Source organism: Microcebus murinus, chromosome 18, assembly GCF_040939455.1.
Source record: "Microcebus murinus isolate Inina chromosome 18, M.murinus_Inina_mat1.0, whole genome shotgun sequence".
Classification (NCBI taxonomy): domain Eukaryota; kingdom Metazoa; phylum Chordata; class Mammalia; order Primates; family Cheirogaleidae; genus Microcebus; species Microcebus murinus.
This window is the reverse complement of record NC_134121.1, coordinates 8217463-8224330: the sequence shown is the minus strand read 5'-3', so window position 1 is coordinate 8224330 and position 6868 is coordinate 8217463. Positions and strand designations below refer to the sequence as shown.

Here is a 6868-nt window from a genome sequence, read left to right as displayed (position 1 = left end):
AAATGTTCTTATAAAAATAGGGTACTTTCTTCATATGGGTAATATCTTATACTAAATGCTAACAGTATACTTTAGGGTGAGATCCCAGAGACAGTTATCTAATAGGCATATAGATGAAGCACCTGCTATGAGCTAGCACTGTTTTGCGTTCTGATAAATGCCTCCCATGGAACTTAACATTCTCGTGGGGAGGAATAGCAAACAAGACCTTGGCCTGTGTCTAATGGAACCAGCCCTTTTCCGCTTCCCGGCTGTGGAGCTCCAGAGCTGGCCGGAGACCTGCGGGTGGGAGCAGGGAAGGTGCCCTTGGGGAACAGTTTCAGTGGCCAGGTTGCTCCTTCCTTTCTGGAGGTTTTCAGCTGCTCAGTGCCTCTATTTGAGCTTACTTTTCTTCATTTCTATATTTTTTCAGAAGTGTGGAAGCATTTTTTTTTTACATGTGTGAAGGGTTTATACTTTTATTTAAAACAGAAAATGAGCAGATGGAGTTATCTATTCACTGCCTGCTTTGCGGTCTGGTGTTGGAGCAGGCAGTGCAGTCCAGCTGTTCTCGGCTGTGATGTGGTCCTCAGAGAAGATGCCTTGCAAAGGGCAAGGCCCCTAATTCAGCCGTGTCACTTGATTCTGACAAACCACACTGTGTGGTTTCAGGTACCACCTCCCTGAGCAGCACCAAGGGACATAGCTAGAAATGTTTGCGTTTTCAAGGAACTGTTTAAAGTGTTGAAAGAGGTCTAAATTTTAAGCAAGTTGAAATGCCAAGGCATCAATTTACATCAATGGCAGGACAAAGCTCCCCTGTGTGTGTCAAGTATTGTCTGATCTCATATTGTCTAAGCAATGGTAACAAACTTTTTTCTCCCATGAGACACGGTGTCAAGAAGGTAACAGACTGTTTCCAGTGCTGGACTCATACAGTTTAAGACACCACTGTTGTTTCTTTCTGAAAGTAGAAAAGCCATAGGAGTCCTGGGTTCCCCCATCTACCTTTAGGTCCTAACGTGCCCTCACATGCATCAGCTAACCTCTCTGAGCCCAACCAAGTTCCCTCACCTGGGGGGAAGGGGGGAAGAACAGCTTCTCTGGGACCAAAGAATTGTTGAGGATTCAAGGAGATGCACCCAAAAGCACTTAGTAAGTTATAAAAATGCAACACACAAGCAAAGTGTTATTTTTGCATAGTAATATTAAAACACTTACGGAAGCTTACTGCATGTACTGCAGCATTCTGGGTATAGGGGATGACAAAATGTCTCCTTGCCCTCAAGGGACTTAATAGTCTAGAATAGCAAAAAAAAACAGCTTCAACATCTCAATTCTTACATCCCCAATTTTTAACCTTTAGTTGGCCTTGTTTTTAGGTCATCCATAGGAACAGTAGAAGCTGTGGAAATTGTGTAGGTTAAGTGTGAAACCAACTCCAAGACAGGACAAAAGGAAAATTATAAACATGACTGGGCCAAGCGCGGTGCCTCACACTCATTCCTAGCACTCTGGGAGGCCAAGGCAGGCGGATTGCTCGAGGTCAGGAGTTCAAAACCAGCCTGAGCGAGACCCCATCTCTACTAAAAAAATAGAAAGAAATTAATTGACCAACTAAAAATATATATACAAAAAATTAGCCGGGCATGATGGCACATGCCTGTAGTCCCAGCTACTCGGGAGGCTGAGGCAGAAAGATCACTTGAGCCCAGGAGTTTGAGGTTGCTGTGAGCGAGGCTGATGCCACGGCACTCACTCTAGCCTGGGCAACAAAGTGAGACTCTGTCTCAAAAAAAAAAAAAAAAAAAAAACATGACTGCAGTCTCCACTGATCTGAACTGTACCTGAGAAGGGACACAGTGAAATTGCTCGGTAATGAAATAGGCAGCTGGCTTTGTTAGTCAAGGGGGTGGGGGGCTAAAGATTGCAGTTGAACAGCTTTTCCTTCCAGATTTTTCTTCCAAAACATCTAGACTCTAGAGATTGAAACTCCCTATTTCTATATAGTGGGAAAAACAAGTAAGGCTTTTCATTGTACAGAAACATATGCTGAATTCAAGTTTATTTTTGCCATTTTTTCCTTCTGGTTTTTCAGCTTGCTTCATTTTTCAATGCATTAGTCAGTGTTCCTCTCCACAATTGAACATGGCTGCACATGAGAATCACCTGGGAATGGTTTAATGTTCTTATGCCAGGCAGTACCCAGGGCAGCCCTAAGAACACCTGTTGTTCTTTTTTTTTTTTTTGAGACAGAGTCTTACTCTGTTGCCCTGGCTAAAGTGAGTGCCATGGTGTTAGCCTGGCTCACAGCAACCTCAAATTCCTGGGCTCAAGCAATCCTCCTGCCTCAGCCTCCCAGGTAGCTGGGACTACAGGCATGAGCCACCATGCCCGGCTAATTTTTTCTATTTTTAATTGTTTGGCTAATTTCTTTCTATTTATAGTAGAGATGGGGTCTTGCTCTTGCTCAGGCTGGTCTCAAACTCCTGAGCTCAAACGATCCTCCTGCCTCGGCCTCCCAGAGTGCTAGGATTACGGGCATGAGCCACCTCGCCTGGCCACCTGTTGATGTTCTTAAAGCTCCAGGTGACTCTACCGTGCAGGAAAGTTTGGGAGTGACTAAGCGGGCCTCCCCCACTGGAAGGAGAGGCTTTCAGGCTTGTTGGTGCACTAAGTGTGGCTTCTGGCCATTCACAAGGCCACACCCATCTGCAAAGGGGCTGGGAAACCGGGCCCAGCTGGGCACCTGGACGGAGAGGGAACTAGATTTGGTGAACAGGACTGTCTCTGTGGGGTAAAACTGTGGCTGGAACAGGTCTGGGGAAGAATAGGAGTTCTGCTTTGGACATGTTAAGTCTGAGATAAGCATGGGAATTCCAAGTGGTGATGGATATAGGAATTGAGGAGAAATGAATGAGAAAGGTCTGGACTAGAGATAAAAATGTGGGCTCTGGCAGCATCTAGGTGGAGTATTTAAAGCCACAAGACAGGATGAGATCACCGAGGAGGTGAGTGTAGACAGGGGGTGCTAAGAATGGAGCTCTGGGGCCCTCTGCCATCAAAAGCTCACAGACAAGAGGAGGAACAGCCAGTGGGGTAGAAGGCAAGCTGGCATTCTAGAAGCCGCGGGAGGTTACAGGAGAAGGAGGCATCAGCTGTCGACTGATGCTGTCTTGATCTTTGCATAGAGCAGTGTGAGGGGCACTTCTGACCTTGAGGAGAGCAGCCTTCACAGAATGGTGGGCAAAAAGGAGCAGAGTACGTTTGGGAGAGAAGGTAGGTGAGAAAGCAGGGACCATCTGGCTGCACTGCAGGTCAGTATGTAGGGAGTCCACCTGCTTTGTTTCCTGGATTTCAGTCCAAACGCTTGATCTAAAGCTCTCAGATGTTAACTCGCCACAGAAGCACGGCTCAGTTTGAAAGCACAAACAGCCCCACGTGCTGCCCCCCACCTCCAGATGTCTGAGTTTGCTGCTGCCTCACTGAAGTGTGCCCAACTAGGATTAAAATGCTCCTTTTCCTGGATTAGAGTCAACCTCCAAAAAATGCCCCAGGTAAAAATGGACATTTGCATCACAGGTACCTCATGCTCCCCACAGCCTGCCCCAACATGGTTGCTCCTACCTTTGGTGGACGACCAGGCGCAGGGGGATGGAGTGTTGGCGTATTCCTGGACTAGCTTCACTGGCCCCATCTCTTCCAGAAGAGGTTCTGCTGAACCATGTGTGCATTAGGGGCTTCCTGGCCAGGATAGCCCCCAGGGCCAATCACACCCTCCCCAGTCGCAGCTCCCCCCACCCCAGCAGCTCCCTGCCACTACGCAGGCAGCAGAGCAGCTCATTTGTTGATTAGGATGAATGACATCTGCAGGGGCTAGGCAGTTTATACTGGAGAGGAAGGCCCAGCCATGACTGAGATTGAATTTCCCACCAGTATGTCTATATGGCAAATAAGAGTTGGATTAAAAATTGAAATTAATTTTTAAAAATAAGCCAGGCATAAGGGCATGCATCTATAGTCCCAGTTATTTAGGAGGCTGAGGTGGGAGGATCCTTTGAGCCCAGAGTGGGAGTTTAAGGCCAGCCTTGGCTACAGAGCAAGACCCCCATCCGTACATCACCATCATAATAATATTGCAGTCCTTTTGTAGTTCATTAGTGTGATGGTTGGGTTTTCACGATCATGTGTGAGATGTGCCTCCCTCAAACCTTGTTACGATGTTGGCACATTACCCATTTGACATGAAAAAAGAAGTAATGTGACGTTTCTCACATACAATAGGGTTGTACCCATTCTATCTTTTGCCGTGGACTTCCCATCTTTTTGTTCACTGATCTAGCTCCCTAGCCCAGCTCTGACCTCCCTGAGAGCAGGGCTGTCGTGTCATTCATTTCTCTATCCATAGGACCCAGTGGGTCACGCCCACCAAACACCAGCTGAATGGCCAACAGCTCCATTAGCCAATTGAATCAAGCAGACAGGCACTGCTCCCATTCCTCCATTCCAAAGTGAGGTGGTAGACCTGAGACGTTACCTGACCTGCCACAGGCACCCAGCAAGTTCACAGAGGGTGGAGATAAGCACCATCCTTTTAGGAGTCATCTGGCAAAAAATAGGTGCTCTAGAAATATTTGTTCAATAAGTGAATGAATTGGTGTGAGGAATGCTGTCCCAATTAGATAGTTGTGATTGTAAATGGTGAAGTCCAGATTTGCACCCAGCCACTTTGCCAGAATTTGTTCTGAAATGCTTTATTTTTCTTATGGTAAAATATAGATAACAAATATACATAAAATTGACCATTTTAACCATTTTAAAGTGTACAATTCAGTGGCATTAAGTATGTTCACACGGTACAACCATCACCACCATCCATCTCCAGACGTTTTTCATAGTCCCAAATTGAAACTCTGCACCCGTTAAACACTAACTTCCTGTTCAAGTCCTTTGCCCATGTCTTAATCAGGTTGTTTTTGCAAATATTTTCTCCCATTCTGTGGATTGCCTTTTCACTCTGTTGATAGTGTCTTTTGATGCACAAATCAAATGTTTCTATAGAAACATTTCTATAGAAGCAGCCTCTCCAGAAACATATAAATTCCATCTTGAGGGAGATTCCTTGGGCAGGATGAACAGCAAGGCTTATGGTCGGCCTCCCAGGTTAGGGTTTGGAGGACCCAGACTGGGCAAGCAGGAGAGCCGGTTGCCTAAAGGAAGCTTGATGTGTGGTCTTCTCCATGACCCTTGATGGAGGCACATGTCCCATGTTACTTGTGAAGAAACCAAGGCCCACAAGGATTGTCACAGAAGCAGATACAATGGCAAAGATGCCAGGACTCTTGGAAGGTGAGTCATTTTCCAAAACTCTTCCATTTCCTCAACTGTAAACTGGAAGTGAACATGCTGCTGTGGGCACGGGGGGGGTGGTAAAGGAGACCCCGAGAGCCACGGCACGTAGAAGGCAGAGAGGACTTCCAGACCCACGGCCTGGGCCAGGGCTCTTCAGGCCTCCACATATTCACAGACCTCTCCAGTTCCCAAATTGTTCTCAGTTCTATCATCTTCTTTGCTTATAGAAACAACATAGGTATATATTCCACCTACAGTCTGTCACATTACCCTGGGGTCACTGGACTTGGACTTGAAAGCTCTGGGTTCAGATCTCAACCCTGCCATTGAATAGCTTGAGCACTGGGCCACTTTGCATAGCTTGTGACCTCAGTTTGTAAAATCAGATGAGAGTGGCAAGGTCAAAGCTTGCACAAGTTCCTACCTAGCTCATAGCCTGGTGCATAGTAGGTGCTTAATGATTATGGGTTGAATCTGAGAAGGGATGAGAGACAGATGAGAAGTGACTTCCAATGGCTCTGGCTTTCAAAGAGAACTTATGAGCAAGCAAACTATATGCCAGGTGCTCTACAGTCATTATCTAATTTCATTTTTATAGCAACCACATTTATTCCCATTTTTAGGATGTAGAAACAGGCTCAGAGGGATTAAGAAATTTAACCAAGCTCACACAGTTATGAACCTGGAATTTGAACACAGGTAGTATGATTTCCAAGGACCTGTTCCTTTTCCCCAACTTTTTATTAAAAACAGAAAAGTTGAAGGAATAATTCAATAACACCCACATATGCTTTCCCCAGGTTCAACAATTGTGAACATATTGCCACATTTACTTCAGTATGCTTTCTCTAAATATATACAAATTTTGAATTACTCGAGAGTAAGGTACAGACATCATGAACTTTCAGACTTATTATGAACTGAATGTGTCCCCCACAAATTCACATATTGAAGCCCTAACTCCCAATGTGATGGTATTTGGAGATGGGGACTATGGTGGTAATTAGGGTTAGATGAGTTCATGGGGGTACCGTACTATTCATGGTGGGATTAGTGGCCTTGTAAGAAGAGACACCAGTGAGCTTGCTCTCAAAGTATGCACTGAGGAAAAGCCATGTGAGGAAACAATGAGAAAGCAGTCCTCTGCATGCCAAGAAGAGAGCCCTCACCAGAAGGGACCATGCTGGCACCCTGATCCCAGGCTTCCAGTGTCCAGAATGTGAGAAAATAAATATCTGTTGTTTAAGCCACCAAGTCTATGGTATTTCATGACAGATCAAGCATACTAAAACAACCCCCAAATCCTGCATGTGCATCTTCTTTTTTATTATATTTTATTTTTTGAGACAAGAGTCTTGCTTTGTTGCCTAGGCTAGAGTGAGTGCCGTGGCGTCAGTTTAGCTCACAGCAACCTCAAACTCCTGGGCTCAAGCAATCCTGCTGCCTTGGCCTCCCGAGTAGCTGGGACTACAGGCATGCACCACCATGCCCAGCTAATTTTTTCTATATATATTAGTTGGCCAATTAATTTCTATTT

General features: G+C 45.6%; 1 non-coding gene across 1 annotated transcript; it reads left to right on the top strand.

Moving 5' to 3' along the window:
- Positions 1-4120: 4120 nt before the first annotated feature.
- Positions 4121-4224, top strand: LOC142862351 (small nucleolar RNA U13). Its single transcript, XR_012913413.1, has one exon. It is a non-coding gene; the product is annotated as a small nucleolar RNA U13 (small nucleolar RNA).
- The last annotated feature ends 2644 nt before the right edge of the window (positions 4225-6868 follow it).